Raw genomic sequence first — 16,040 nt, forward strand, 5'->3', positions numbered from 1 at the left:
AACACAAGAAAGTTTTTCATCTTCCAGCACCAGAACAAGGTTCTCTAGAACAAGTATTTCAAGCTACCGATCACATTTTGAAATCACGAATCGGTTATAGTGAACTTAGTACCATGCATGAACAAGAACTAGCCCGATCAGCAGTCCGATGGATTACTGATTCTACCACTTTTCCAGACGAAATAGTGGCACAAATGTTTCTGAAACTGCCCCCAGCCGAGCAGCGACTGGTGGGTATGTATATGATCCAGCACCTCATTACACTGTATGAGGGACAACATTCTGATCCAGGTCCGTTACATGATGTCCTGAACGAGTTACTCCAGTATAGATGGAAAGGTTTAGGTACCGAGTTAATTAGTGTCATTTTAGAACAGCGCCACAAATATAGAACGTTTCTGAACCCGCATTTTGTTCACGTCTCACCCCCAGAAAGTAAACCATTTTACATAGATAGACAGCATCCGTTACGAGAAGTACACCCAGTTAGGACACCGGATGGTGAAATGCAACGAGTATTTGTTTACACCCCTATCACAAAGATGGAACTCTTAGAGATGAAGAAATTAATTCCCTGTCACGACAAAGATCCAGCAGGGTTCCATCGAGAATTAAAAGACATGCTCCGAATGGGAGAATACACTTATCCAGATATTATTAAAATGCTAAAGGTCCTGTTGCCCGCAGGGGTATACGAGAAACTCAAGGAAAAAGAATGGGAGGTGGGAGAGAAAAAGATAGATTGGACAGCTCTAGAAGCTGAAGATAAAATACGAGTACCAGGTACCGGTCTTGGGGAGAAATGTAAAGAATTGCCAGAGTTATTGATTCAGGTTTTGCCAAGATTATTAGCCACGAAAAAGGAAGATTGGGATGCAATCTCAGCATGCAAACAGAAACAGGATGAAGATACTAGTGATTTTTATTCTAGATTCGAGAAATGTTTTAGTATCAACAGTGGTCTCAGGACGAGTAGCGAGTCATACCCTCATCTTTTTGTTACTAAACTAGTCGAGAATTCAAGTCCACAAGTTAAAAATCGAGTTTTGAAAGTCGAAAGTACTTGGCAAGCTAGTACCCCGTCCCAGATGTTACAGATGCTCCAGTATCACCAGAACAGAATCAGGGAAGAGCAAGAACACGAAAGGAGACGTATGAAAGACACGAAAAGGAAAGTACTAGTTGCACAATCTGTTCCACAAGACAGTCAGAAGAGGGGTCCGAATCAAGCCAGTCATCCTGCAGCTCCCGTTAAAGGGACTTGCAATTATTGTAAACAGCCAGGTCATTTTATAAACGAGTGTGCAGTTCTGAAACACAACATAGCCACTGGTAAAACTAAAGAAAGACCACGTCCGCCTAGACAAGAACAAGTTTCACAGACTTCTCAGTCACCACAGAATGCACAACAGACAGTTCCAGCACCGCAGCCTATCGCTGCAACACAGCATGTTACACAGCAGATGTACCAGTATGCCCAGACAGAGTATCCAGAGTATCAACAGTATTCATGAAACAGCCTAGAGAGGGAGGTAGGCTTGCCTCTCATCGAGATACCTGTAGATCAAGAGGGTCCCTATGTACACAGTCAAGTATTAGGGAAAGACAGAAAGTTTTTGATTGATACAGGGGCAAGTAGGACTACTATCAGTCATGACGAGGTTCCAGGGGCTCCGCTCTCAGGCTCTAGAAATGTTTCCCTTGGATTTTCAGGAAAGCCTATAGTTAACGAGATTTCAAAGCCAGTTACTCTAGAAGTTGGTCCATTGTCCCGAACTACTGATTTATTACTTACGAAATCATGTCCAGAAAATTTGTTAGGCATTAAAACATTGAAAGAATTAGGTGCAGTTATTTGCTGTTCCCCAGAGGGAATACGCATGTTTTTAAGGGATTATAAAGGTCACTATGTATTACGAGATTTTGATCCAAGATTGTCCAATGTACCGCAGCATTTATGGGCGCAAGGTCCAACTGATGTAGGTTTTATGCGAATCACACCCCATCGTGTGACTCTCAAGCAAGGTATAGTCTTGCCACGAATCAGACAGTACAGATTGCCACCTGAGGCTGTAGCAGCCTTATCCAAAATTATTGATGAGCTTATTGCTCAAGGAGTGGTTGTAGAAACTGACTCCAATGTATGTAATTCTCCTATCATTCCAGTCATGAAACGCACTGATCCAAATGCACCTCCAGTATATCGATTAGTGATTGACCTTCGAGAACTCAATAAATGTATCATACCCCAGTATCCAGTAGTCCCAGATATTTCATCTCTATTGACAGCTATTGATTCTGAAGCTATATTTTTTACAGTAATAGACCTCAAGAATGCATTTTTCAGTGTTCCAATTCATCCAGACAGCCAGTACCTTTTCGGTTTTTGTTTAAATGGAAGGAGCTATAAATTCACACGAGCTCCTCAAGGTTTCACAGAGAGTCCTAGTATTTACAGTCAAGCACTTAAACGACAACTTGACAATATTCACATGCCAACTGACACTGCCCTGCTCCAGTATGTAGATGATCTACTGATCACAGCCCGTTCTGAGCGAGCTTGCGAGCGAGCGTCACTTACAGTTCTGTATTTCCTAGCCGAGATGGGGCACAAGGTGTCCCCTTCGAAGCTCCAGTTCTGTGTCCAGCAAGTGATCTACTTAGGCCACTTACTGTCCAAGTGGGGTAGGCAGTTGACACCAGACCGTATCCAGTTAATAGCGAGTCTTCCACAGCCCAAGACACAGAAGGAGGTACGTGCTTTTATCGGCCTCACTTCCTATTGCAGACAATGGATTCCTCAGTATGCATTTCTAGCTAAGCCACTGATACAGTTAACGACACAGGAGGCAGCCGTATCGACTGTTCTCCCTTGGACATCTGAACATACACTTAGTTTTAATGCGTTAAAGAAAGCCTTATGCCAAGCACCTGTTCTAGCTACACCGAACTACAGTAAGCCTTTTACACTTTTTGTCACAGAACGTGATGGTACTGCATTATCTGTTCTCACACAAGATCAAGCAGGACAGTACAAGCCCTGTGCTTATTTTTCAAGCACGTTAGATCCAGTAGCCCAGGCTCTGCCTGCGTGCCTCAAGTCAGTTGCAGCCACAGCACTAGCTATCAGACAAAGTGATTCCATAGTATTAGGACATTCCCTGACAGTACAAGTTCCACACTCCGTGGAAGTTCTTTTAAACCGAACACAGACTCAACACTTGACCATTGCACGTTTAACAGGTTATGAACTGACACTGTTCCAGCCACACATAGAAATCAGACGCTGCAACGTTTTAAATCCTGCTACTCTGTTACCGTCAGTTACTTCAAATCCCGCCACACATGACTGTGTGGAAGTTGTTAACACCATGACTAAGCCAAGACAAGACCTGACAGACATTGCTTTACCTAATCCCGACCTGACACTTTATGTGGATGGTTCATGTATGAGAACTAGTACAGGAGAACTAGTAGCCGCGTATGCAGTGACTACTGACACTGAAGTTATTGAAACACACCGTATTGACACCCTGTCTGCTCAAGCAGCAGAGCTAGTTGCTCTGACCCAAGCCTGCATACGTGCCAAGAACCTGAAAGTAAACATATATACAGACTCACGTTACGCATTCGGAGTTGTACACGACTTCGGAGTGCTCTGGCAGGAGAGAGGTTTCATGACTTCTCATGGAACCAAGATTCAGCATGGTCTCCTCATTCAAGCTCTGTTAGATGCAATACATTTACCGACAGCTATCGCTATCATGAAGTGCAAGGCACATACGAAAGTTACAGACATTATTTCTCAAGGTAACGATCTAGCAGATCGAACAGCCAAGCTTACAGCTCAGACACCAGACATTCCAGTTAACAAGACACAGACATCCACTCCAGAACAGACTACTTGTATGACAGTTAAGGACCCTACACAAGATGTCATAGACATACAGTTACATGCTACTCCTGAAGAAATTAAGAAATGGTCCGAACAAGGAGGGGTCCAGACAGATCAGGGATGGGTGACGAAGGGAAAAGCCACATGGTTTCTCCCCGACTCTATGGTTCAAGTCATTATCAATACCGCACATAGTCCAGCACATCTAGGAGAAAAAGCTATGTTAGACAGTATCCAGAACCTTTGGTTTAACAAGCACTTACGAGCTGCAGCCAAGCAGAAAGTCCGTACTTGTATGATATGTTGTCAATTCAATCCAGGTAAAAGTGTCCCGGTGGAACAATGTGGATTCCAGCCCCCTGACCACCCTTTTGAAGTCCTCCAGATGGATTATATTCAGATGGAGCGATGTCGAGGTTTCAAGTATGTCCTCGTAGTTGTATGCGCTTTGTCCAGGTGGACAGAAGCATATCCAGTTCCAGATTACACGGCAGCGACCACTGCCAAGCAGTTGGTTCGCGAATTCTTCCCCCGTTATGGACTCCCTAGGGTCGTGTATTCTGATAACGGCCAGCCATTCTCATCTGAGCTAATGAAGCATGTTTCCCTTTTGTTAGGGTACCAGTGGAAGTTCCATTGTGTGCGCCATCCTGAAGCAGCCGGTCTCGTAGAGAGACATAATCAGACCCTGAAAATCCGTATTGCTAAGACATGTAAAGAGAAAGGTGTAGACTGGCTAGTAGCCCTGCCAGTTGCTTTATTCTTCATGCGCATGGTCGCACATTCCAGATCAGGTCTGTCCCCTTATGAGGTCGTATTCGGCCGCCCCCCCAATTATGTGGGGTACACCTAGACCCCGCAGTATTACAGATGTTTCCAGTAATATGTTGACAGATTACCTAGCTTCCTTGATGTCTGCCCTACACTCTTGTCGTTCACAGGTTGCCGCTGCATTTCCAGACAATACTGAAGTAAAACCGCATGAGGTCCTTCCTGGGGATTTGGTTTTAATACGGAACTTTGATCGTTCAAGTCCGCTGGAGCCCCGCTGGAAGCAACCTCAACTAGTCCTCTTGACCACCCGTACGGCCGTGAAGTTGGAAGGCCGTAAGGGGTGGGTCCACCTGTCCCACATCAAGAAGTTCCATGGACTACGAACTAAAACTTTTTCAAAGGATTGTTCCATTTCGAAAGACTGCCCTATTCTCAAGGACTGTCCCGCTACTGACTTTGAAATCAAGCCCTCCCTGTTAGAGAAAACTTCGCAACAGGAGTATAAATCCAAACTACGGTCTAGTAAAATAAGTCAGCCAGTTTAATTGTCTAAGTCCCCCTCGGGTGAAACGGTTAGACAGGTATCTGACATGTATGAGATAGACCCCCATAGTGAGAGAGTTAGTCAAAACTCTATCCGATGTATCGTTTTTCTAAGTTTTCTATTGTTTCTAAGTTTGATGGTTACCTGCACAAGTTATGCATTTCATTTATGTTTTCCAATTCCGCATGTAAATAAGTTTTCTAATACTACAGTAGAGCACACATTTAGTGATCTGCCTCCTCACGAGTTATCCTATCGTCTTGCTATGCGTAATAACACATTCATCAGAATGTTACACTATTCACACCAGACCAGCAATGCCACTAATTGTTGGGTGTGTGGTCGACTTCCCCCTTTCCAGACACCGAAGGGAGTTCTGCCACTTTTTCCTTATCCGTTTTCACATAATGGTTCGTGTGGAGCATGGTCCATGTTAACGTCATCCTCAAATGATATGTCCCTTCTGAATAGAACATGTTTTCCAGACAAGCAAGGTCTCCCCCATAGAACAGGGTTAGATCTAGAAAATGAAGTTTATAATTTAGGTAATTATTCTTCGAATTTTATGGTCCTGAATGTTCAGTCTGATACTACTCCAGACTTACCTGCTATTTCAGTACTACCAGTCAAAGGCGAATTATGTGTCAGAAATAATGGTTCCGCACATGTAGGACATAGTGATTGTACTACTACTGTCGAGTATAGTGACAGTGGGAAATCTATTTTCAAAGCTTCACGTCATTCTTATTTTGTTTGTGGTCAGACCGCATATGTTCGTCTGCCCCTCGATTGGGATGGAACATGTTACATTGCCTTCCTACTGCCACCAGTTTTCCTAGCCCCATCTGATTATCACAGAAACACACATCTAGTACACGTCAGACATAGAAGGGAGATTGAGTCCCCAATTGTCGATCAAACTGAAACTACTCTAGAACAATATCAAGATTTTAATAAAGGTTTCTTCTTCTTTATAGGACCTGTCCAGAATAGTAAGCTAATACGTAGATTAACCAGAACCCTTGAAGCAGTAGTGAATGAGACTACTTCTGCTCTAGGTAACTTAACCGAAGAGCAAACTGCTATGAGATTTGTCGTGCTCCAAAATCGTCTCGTTCTTGACGTCATACTGGCCGATAGAGGAGGAGCATGTAGAGTCATCGGATCTAGTTGCTGCATTTTCATTCCTAATAACGCGCCGTCTGTTTATTCAGCTATAACCAGACTTCATAAAATTGCCCATCAGTTACACCAGAATCCAGGCACCTGGACATGGTCCGGTTGGCTATGGAGTATCATATCTGCCTGGGGATGGAAAGTATTGTCATTTCTAGGTATTGCAGTAGCGATCATATTCAGTTGCTGCCTCTGTATACAATGTGGCCCTGCGATTTGCGGCATTTGTGCTACCTCTTGTATTCCTAGTCCTAAGTCCCGTTCCAAGACAATTCGAGACGAGCAAATGATGCTATATGAAATGATAGATGGTATCATGAATATTGATGTTTCCTGATGGAAACGTAGTGCACAAGGAGGGAATGTGGAAAAGTAAATTTTGCCATGTTATATGTGCCTACGTGTTCCCCATGTTATGCCATATGTGCATGATTGATATACATGTATTCCCTTTCTGATCGATTAAAGACGCAATTATAGTTGTGTCCATCTCTAGTATGCCAGTTTCCAGTCTTCGTGAATACAACGAATATCAGGCCTATGTAAAGCTACGTTGCCACGTTTTACAGTGTGCACGTTAATTCATTGAATCATCCCCGGTTCTAGGCCTCAAAAGGGCCCGGACTCAGATTCAGCTCCTGTTTCCTGAACCCTCTCCGAGGAGCGATACAGCCCCCACCTGTATCCCTGACCCTTCACTTACTTCATGCCTCGCAGTGCCCGGCTCGGCCTGGCTCTGCCTCTCAGTCTGCCAAGAGTATGTTATGATTCTAGTTATCAGTCCAGCCCTCCTTCTCTGCATTCCTAAGCTACTGCATCGCATCAACAGTTTCCGTCATGGTCTAGCCTTTATGTCTCCATGTAAGAGAAATACTGTATTAATATTCATAGAATATTCCCCGCACACACACTACATGTAGGATTATGTATGCACCAGTCTTAATGTCTGTTAGCCTTTGCCCTGATAACTTTTGGATTCTATCAACATGTTCTCTAAACACTAGATACTAGATAGGCTTTAGGTACATGTCGCCCTGACACTCCAGACTTTTCGTCTCCTCTTCTAGCGCAGAAGTCATAGCCCCAGTCCTCCTGGTAACACGTCATTGCCAGTTTGCGCGCACCACTAGGTTAGAGGTCCCAGCTGCTCAGGTAGCCCCCTCCATGTTTCCGCCCCTTTTATGACATATTCTGTTACGTTTACATCACATGTCTATGTATACGCCCTGTACACGCCTTCTTGTTACATCATTTCTGCTCTTATCTTTCGCGACTGCTACAAACTCCGCCTACTGCTACGCCTACTGTATTGACTGTAATGTAAATGTTTTAACTATATATACTTGTGCACTGTTATTAAAAGTTACCATTCCTTTGTCCCTGCCCCAGGCAGCTGCCATCCCATCCCCGTACAGGCTGTCCTGTTCCAGTCCTTTATGCTTAATTAAAGCCTGTCAACTCTAGTTACCTCGTATCTTGACTCTTATTTATTGAGCTATCTATTTGTATGAGTATCCTGAAAAATAGTACCGGTAATTAATTATTTATTTACCACACTGGGGTGAAGTCCTTTTGTTCCTGGGACTTCAGAATAGGGAGCCAGCTATTCTCAGGCCCTTGGAGATTCCTTCAAGCAAGGGGACACAGCACAACGCAAAGTCCTTCCCCTCTCCTTGGCAGCAAAGCAACAGCAGGACAATCCAGCAGAGCAACAGCTGGACAATCTTCCTTGTTCAGTTCCAGCTTTCTCCTTGGCAGAGGTTCCTTCTTGATTCCAGGATGATCTAATTTTCTTTTGTCAGGGGTCCTGTACTTATACCCCTAAAAGTCTATGTTCTCTTGGTGCAAGTGGGCCCTGAGCCCAGTCTGAACCAGTTCTTGGTGTTTCTTGAGCACTTTTACCTGGTTTCTCCTTTCCTTTCAGAGTGAGGGGCAGGGTCTTCAGCCGCCCAGCAGGAGGTGGAGCCAGCATTGTGGAAAGGAAAAATAAGGGAGGAGGAAGCAAAAAGCTTGAGGATGACCCTGCAAGAAGGGCCAGTTCCAACACCTACCTTGCCTATATTCATTCTAACGCGACACAGCTGATTCCGTTGAAGGAAAAAACACAACGCGTTCCGACAAAAAGGGGCGTATTTGCCTAGATGAGTCAACTTGTTACTATGGAGCAAAGAAAGCCCCCTCGGTGCGTCGAAAAAAGTGCCGCACCAGCAGTGTAAGCACCTTGTAAATATGCCCCACAGTTTCTACTTTGCAATGGTAGCTAATCCACGTCCACATTTTTTACGGTCTGAGCCATGTCAACAAGCACAGAACTTACTTTTAAGATTAATATTTTCTCATTAAATATGTTATTTAGTTAAACTTCATTGAATTACATAACCTGATTGTTATGTTGCAACACTGGCATGTACCCCTATGATGTCATCAATTAAATCATTTGAGATGGCGTCAATGATTTAATTGAACATGCCATGTGTGATGTAATATGTGAGGTATTTAGCAGGACTTGGCGGCGGCACAAGTTATAGCTGAGCGATAACATTTTTATTTCAGTGTGTGCTTGGGTGAAAAAAACAAACACATTGTGACTGAAATTTTTCCATAATTACAACGCCCCTTTAACCGTGGATGACATTATAAGTCTGATGGTACAACTGTGGCTTATTAAAATGTTACTTTAACCTTTTGTTTTTTCAGTGAACATCTGTTTTTTTAACGTAAAGTAAGATGCTATTAGGATAGTTAGGTGTAACATCACTGTTGTCTTCAGTATTTTAATTGTTTTTAATTTTCAGTAGGGTGCTTTTATTTTTCAACTTAATGCCTGGTGTTAATTGTTTGTACTTTCCTGAGGTCTGTTGGTACTCCCACAGGATACAATGGGACCACAAGAGTTATGTGGTTTTTACTTCCTGTTTCGGGTCCTGCTCAGTACCATAGAACCCCAGAAAGTACAAAAAATGTTGTGTTTAGAATGAAAGAGTGCTTTATAATTACGTTTGAGCCTAGACATTTTATAAATGGGGCAAATAATTAATATCTCTTTAGTCAGTTTTTGTTAAATAAAAAACCTCTTTTTTAAGTTTCCTGATCCTGCAGGAATACTGTGGGAGTATCAAGGGAGTACCATGGGACCTATGAAACACACATGAAAGTCTGATTGGTTGAAATCAATAACCTGCTCCATTTATAGGAATGTCCCACCCTTTCAACCTGATTTGAAAATAGCACTTTTGTGTACTATGTCACCAACCATTCAGATATCTGTATTTTGTAACTTTAATTTCTCAGAAATGGCCAAATAGATTCAAACCAAATCACAAAATGCACATGTTCTGAATAAAGATCTAGCTTTCTGCCAAATTTGGTATAATTCTGTTCAACCATTTTTGTATCATTGTCTATAATTCTCTATGGGGGAAAAAGCGCTATGAGACCCTCCATTTTCTCCCCGGCGCTTGATGGATCACCCCAAAACTTTTCAGTAAGGAGCTGAGGTGGGAGAACTTTGTATTATGAAGCTTTGTGGAGATTCGTATAGTGGTGCCAATGTTATTAGCAAAACAAAAAACTCTGTACGCTCTTGCCAAAGCAAGTCTGACCTAACAGTTCCCACTGTGTAGTTATAGTTAGGATCCAGTACCCCTAGAAAGAGTATTTTTGGTTTGTTGATAACTTTGGTGCTGTTTGAAAAATCTTCATGAAAATTTACAAAAAGAAAAATTCATCCACCTCACTGCCTTCCTTGAAAGTTTTCGGGTTATCTGTCAAGCAGTTACCCTAAGCAATTTCCATAGGGATTATTGAACGCACTACAGCCAAAACAGTTTACCGAATGAAACACAATGAGCAGAAATCTAGGTCTTTACCCAAAAAGTATGTTTTTTGTATACATCTGCTCAGTAATTTCTAAGAAATAGAGGTTCAAAATGTATGTAAATCTGGATGATTGGGTTCACAAGAGTCTCACAGGAGTCCGGCTGTTGGAACCAGCAGTGTCTGGTTGGCTGAAGGGATGCACCCAGCCAGGCAAAACCTACCGCTCCCGTCAAGGGCAGGTGATTACACTCACTGTACAACCCTTGCTCACCCTTGGGTAACTTAGTATTGAGCAGTCAGGCTTATATCAGAGGTAATATGTAAAGCAAAGGCACAGCAGCCACATGCCATAAATACACTGAGCGTCACAAAGAGCCTTTCACACAGGATGTATGTAAAAAAAGTTTATATTCAACACATACATTCAATCGTTATAACATTAACATCATATACTTTTGGACAATAAAACACATTCAGAAATACTACTAGCAGTTCTAGGCCCACACATATTGTTATGATATCAATAGTATGCACACAGTGGACAATTCCTAATCTAACCCCCACCCAACTGAGAGAGAGCATCCTTATGCTGTGCACAATATCAAAATTATGTACATGTGTGAAATAGAACACTTTTTAGTAGCACTGTGGTCTGGAGTCACGCAGTATAACCCAGTCTCCAATGTATTGTGCTTTTGGCACAACATCAATGCATGAAGCGGCACCACGGGCAGTGTTGTGAATCACAGGCGGTCCGCACATGATCACCCCCATTCACACACACTCACTCCGCACAGCTATGCAGTGCAACAGGTATCAGCCAGTCTGTATGAAACGTTATTACACACATATGCACTCAGCACCCTAATGACGTGCCAGTGGTGCTCAGCAGGTGAATGGCTCACACCCTGCAGACTACATGGCTCAAGTCTCCCTCCACCCTCTAGTTCTGTCAGGAAGCCCCGGCCGCTGGTAAATCACTGCCTGCATTGTGAACCCGTCTTGAACATGGAAAAACTACATCTCCCATGTTTCCTAAAGCGGCGCGTCAGAATGATGCTGCGCGACCAGGAAACGGGATATCCTGGCGTTTGCGGAAGACACTTTGCCGATTATTCCTTCCGGACGAGCGGACTTGAGGCTCGTGTGACCGGCTCTTTGTTTTGTCCTAGTTCAGGTGGGCTGATATTAAGCTCACGCTGAATGGTGTTCGTGAACCGCTGGATTACCAGGTGGGGCTTAGGAAGCGCCCGTCCCGGTTGCTGATCTTTCGGTGTTGGAACCCGGCTAAGCACCGCCTTGTGGATTAACTGGAGGGGCTTAGGAAGCGCCCGCTTCGCGTCTTGCGAGGTCTCGCTACAGGTTATCCCTGAGCTAAAGGGGGTGGCGTTATTCTGTACTGTACTCTTTGCTACTGTTTTCCAGGCGCTTCCAACTCGGCTGAGTTCGGAGGTCTGGTTAAAATACTGACATCAAGTATTTGTGTACTGGAAAAGGAAAAGTGGTCCTGTTATTTCCTGTTATTTCCTGCAGAGACGTATCTGCAGGGGAGTGCATTCTTTCTCAGCAACCTTTTGTTTTACTGGGCAACGTTTATGTTCCTGTCATTATTCCTGGTTGAAATACCCTAATTGACTCCCGTTTATTGTGGTTGAGAAACTTTTAGGGTATTTGTGTACCTGCCGGTACAATCATTATCCATCCTCTCGGAGGGGAATGTTTCTTTTCTATACACAGTGACAGGTGAATGGTATCCTCGTTGGCATTCCGGTTCCCTTCCAGTTCTCAGGGGGTAGGTGGTGAATGATCTTCCTTACCTTCAGTGCTTGTGAAACCCTATACCAAGTGGTGGGAAAGAGGGGGCATATTTATGGTCTTCTTTATATCTTTAAGCAGGAAAGCCTGGGAATTGAGAAGACGCCTGATCTGTCGCTCTTGGTTCCACCTCGCCTGTAGTTTTATTCAGGTGGGTGTCAGACATAAAGCAGTGGGTAGAGAGCAGTTAGACCTAGAGTGACTCGCCCATTGATTCCCTGCTTTGTATGTTACAGGTTTCCAGTTCCAGTTGCCCAGCTGTTCCCCTCCGGACTATCTTCATTTTTTCCCCCGCTTGATCTCCTTAATAGTCTGCGTCACAAAGAGCCAGACTTGGGATGATCTAGAGGTGGGCCCCTTTACAGCATCAAACCAATCCTGAGGAGCCACGACGAAAGGCCTGACAGAATAATCGGCCCACGTGTTCTTCTCCTCCTGGTTGGGTTGAATCAAGGGATGGCCACCTTAGATGATGTCCTGGCAGCACTAGCCGTAGTGCAAACAGAACTAGCCTCCTCTCACCAAGAGATAGCCGCGCTGCAGGCCCGGTTTGACGCCTCACAGCGTAACCCTTTTGATGCAGGGGCTCCTGCTCCTCAACCTGCCTCAGTAGTAGTGGAAATGCCTTCCCCTGTTCCCTTAGCCCCCCCTGAGTGGTTTATGGGTGATAGAAAAAAGGTACAAGTATTCATGACCCAGGTAATGTTACACTTCACTTGTAAACCTAAGTGTTTCCTAACTAACCAAGCCAGGGTTTCTTTTCTGATTTCTTACCTGGGTGGAGAGGCGGCTCAGTGGGCGGTGCCCATAGTGAAGAATAATGACGCTATTCTTTATGATTGGGAGCTATTTAAAACTGAGTTTGAAAAAACCTTTGACAGAAGAGCTGAAACCTTTTCAGCAGACAAAGAATTACTCGTTCTTAAACAGGGCTCTTCAGATTTAGTCACCTACCTGAACCACTTTAGAAGGTTAATAGCGGAAACCGACTGGCCTGAAGCAAAGCAAATGGTTCTGTTCTACCAAGGACTCACAGAAAACCTTAAAGATGTCATCGCTCAAGTTGACCCCCAACCTACGACATGTGCTGCCTTTATTGATTTAGCTCTACGCTTAGACCACCGACTACGGGAACGTAAAGGAGAACAATGCAGAAAAGACCGCCCAGTATTCTTGGGGGAAAAGACAGTTACTGGGGAAAGATCTGAAGGAAAAACAGAACCAATGGAGATTGGAGTGGTACGGGCGTCTTTAACCCCGAGTGAAAGAGAACATCGCCGTAAGTTTGGGCTCTGCCTATATTGTGGAAAGAAAGGTCACTTCTTAAGGGAGTGCCCTGTGAAACCGAAAGGCGGTCGTTATCGTTCAGGACAGGCTACAGTGTCCACAGTGGAAAAGGGGTCGGAAAACTCCAATGCTTGAGTTTATCAGAAGGGAGAAACTCGAGCACTCACTTCATCCCTTCAGTAACCGAAGAAGACTATTTAGGAAACCGCCTGTTTTTTCTGTCCCTGGAGTTGTGGATAGACAACAACCCCAAGAACATCAACGCTATGATAGACTCCGGAGCCACTGGCTGTTTTATGGATCTAGCAGAAGCCCGGCGGTTGGGGGTAGTACCTATCACCAAAACTGTTCCTGAGGCAGTTTTTGCGGTAGACGGACATGAACTGGAATCTGGCCCAATCAATCAACATACGCCAGAATATGAGATGTGGTATAAGAACTGTCATACTGAAAACATATCGTTCAATCTCATTCATGCACCTACATATGGGGTTATTTTGGGACTTCCTTGGCTGAAAAAACATGAGCCCACCATCTGTTGGACGGATCAGTCATTGCAATTTCAATCTGCTTATTGTCGAGACCATTGCCTCAGAGAGATTTCGCGGCCTTCCATGTCCTTAGCCGCTACTCAGATCATTTCCACGGCCGCTGAGAAAGAAGTAACACTACCAAGTTGTTATCAGAAGTATGAAGAAGTATTCAGTAAGGCAAAGGCGGAGATCCTCCCTCCACATCGCGAATACGATTGCCGGATTGATTTGGCGCCTGGATCTGTGGTTCCCTGTGGTAGAATCTACGCGTTATCACAACCCGAAACCACACACCTCCGAGAATATTTGGATGACCTTCTTAAGTTGGGTTTCATTCGACCCTCTAGATCACCAGCAGCTTCCCCGCTTTTTTTTTATTCCGAAAGCAAACGGGGAGCTTCGTTGCTGCATCGATTACAGGGCTTTAAATGCCATCACAATAAAAAATCAGTACCCGCTCCCCTTGATACCGGTGTTGTTAGAGCAAGTCAGATCTGCCAATATCTACACTAAGTTGGACCTACGGGGAGCCTATCATTTAGTGAGAGTAAGAAGCGGCGACGAGTGGAAGACCGCGTTTAAAACTCGGTACGGGCTTTTTGAGTACATGGTGATGCCCTTTGGGCTTTGTAATGCCCCAGCCTCTTTTCAGTTTTTTTTGAATGAGGTGTTGAGAGACTTTTTAGACATCTTCGCAGTTGTCTATATTGACGACATCCTGATTTACTCCAATGGGGAGAAGGAACACCAAGAACATGTATGTCAAGTCCTTCACGCCTTACACCGGAACCATCTGTTTTGTAAATTGACAAAGTGTGAATTCCATGTCACCACTGTAGAATTCCTAGGTGTTATGCTCACTCCTTCAGGGCAAATCATGGCTGAACGAAAAGTGAGGGCAATCATGGAGTGGCCGAAACCTCACAACGTTAAAGACATTCAGAAACTCCTTGGTTTCGCAAACTTTTATAGGAGATTCATTGCACACTTCTCGGACATGGTGACTCCGCTTACTAAACTCACCAGAAAGAACACTCCTTTTGTGTGGGGTTTGGCAGAACAGACAGCTTTTGAACAATTGAAAACTGCTTTCACAACTGCTCCTGTGCTAACTCATGCCGATCCAAAACTCCCGTTTGTGGTGGAAGCAGATGCTTCCGAATTAGCTGTCGGTGCAGTGCTCTCCCAAAGGAATGAGTGTACTGGTCATCTCCATCCCATTGCCTTCATGTCCCGAAAATTGAACAACGCGGAGCGTAATTACACCATAGCAGAAAAAGAACTGCTTGCTATCAAAGAAGCATTCGCGGAATGGAGACATTGGTTAATGGGAGCCTCTCAGCAAATTACGGTGTACACCGACCACCGTAACTTACAGTTTATGCGAGCTGCTCGTCACCTTACTCCCAGACAGCTACGCTGGATGCTGTTTTTTGCCGAATTCCACTTCGTGGTTACGTTTCATCCGGGTTGTGATAACCGGAAGGCTGATGCACTCTCGCGTCAAGAAGACAGCCCAGCCAAGGAGGTTTTACAAGAGAAAAGCATCATTGACCCCAAGAAGGTGGTAGGAGTGATACACACTAATGAGTTTCTTCACAAAGTCAAAAAAGGCATGCAAACCTTTATCTGGAAGACCTGGATCCGCCTACATCCGGAGTGGAAAATCCGTCACGGTTTGCCAAGAAAGGGCTCGCAGCTGCTCCTGCCTACGCTAGCATTAAGACAACAGGCTTTTCGATGGTGTCACGAGTTGCCATGTGCCGGACACACGGGTGGAAAGAAGACCTTGGAGAAAATGCTACGCACGTATTGGTGGCCTACCATCCGTCCTGATGTCTTCTTATGGGTGCAGCGATGTGACACTTGCTTCCAGGCTAAGAGCGACCATCGTCCAACACAAGGACTTCTGCAGAGCATGCCTACTCCTGTGAGTCCTTGGGAGAGCTTTTCTGTGGACTTTGTGGTAGGTCTCCCTAAAGATCGAGGGATGACGGCCATATTGGTAGTCGTGGACTACTTAACAAAACTGGGTCATTTCATCGCGTGCAAAGGGATCCCCACTGCCAGCCAACTTGCTCATCTATTGCTTCTTCATGTAGTCCGGTTACATGGATTACCAAAAGTAATTGTTTCAGACAGGGGAGCCCAGTTCACCGCTAAGTTTTGGAAAGTATGGTGTAACAGGTTAGGCATA

Source organism: Lissotriton helveticus, chromosome 5_1 (assembly GCF_964261635.1).
Source record: "Lissotriton helveticus chromosome 5_1, aLisHel1.1, whole genome shotgun sequence".
NCBI lineage: Eukaryota > Metazoa > Chordata > Amphibia > Caudata > Salamandridae > Lissotriton > Lissotriton helveticus.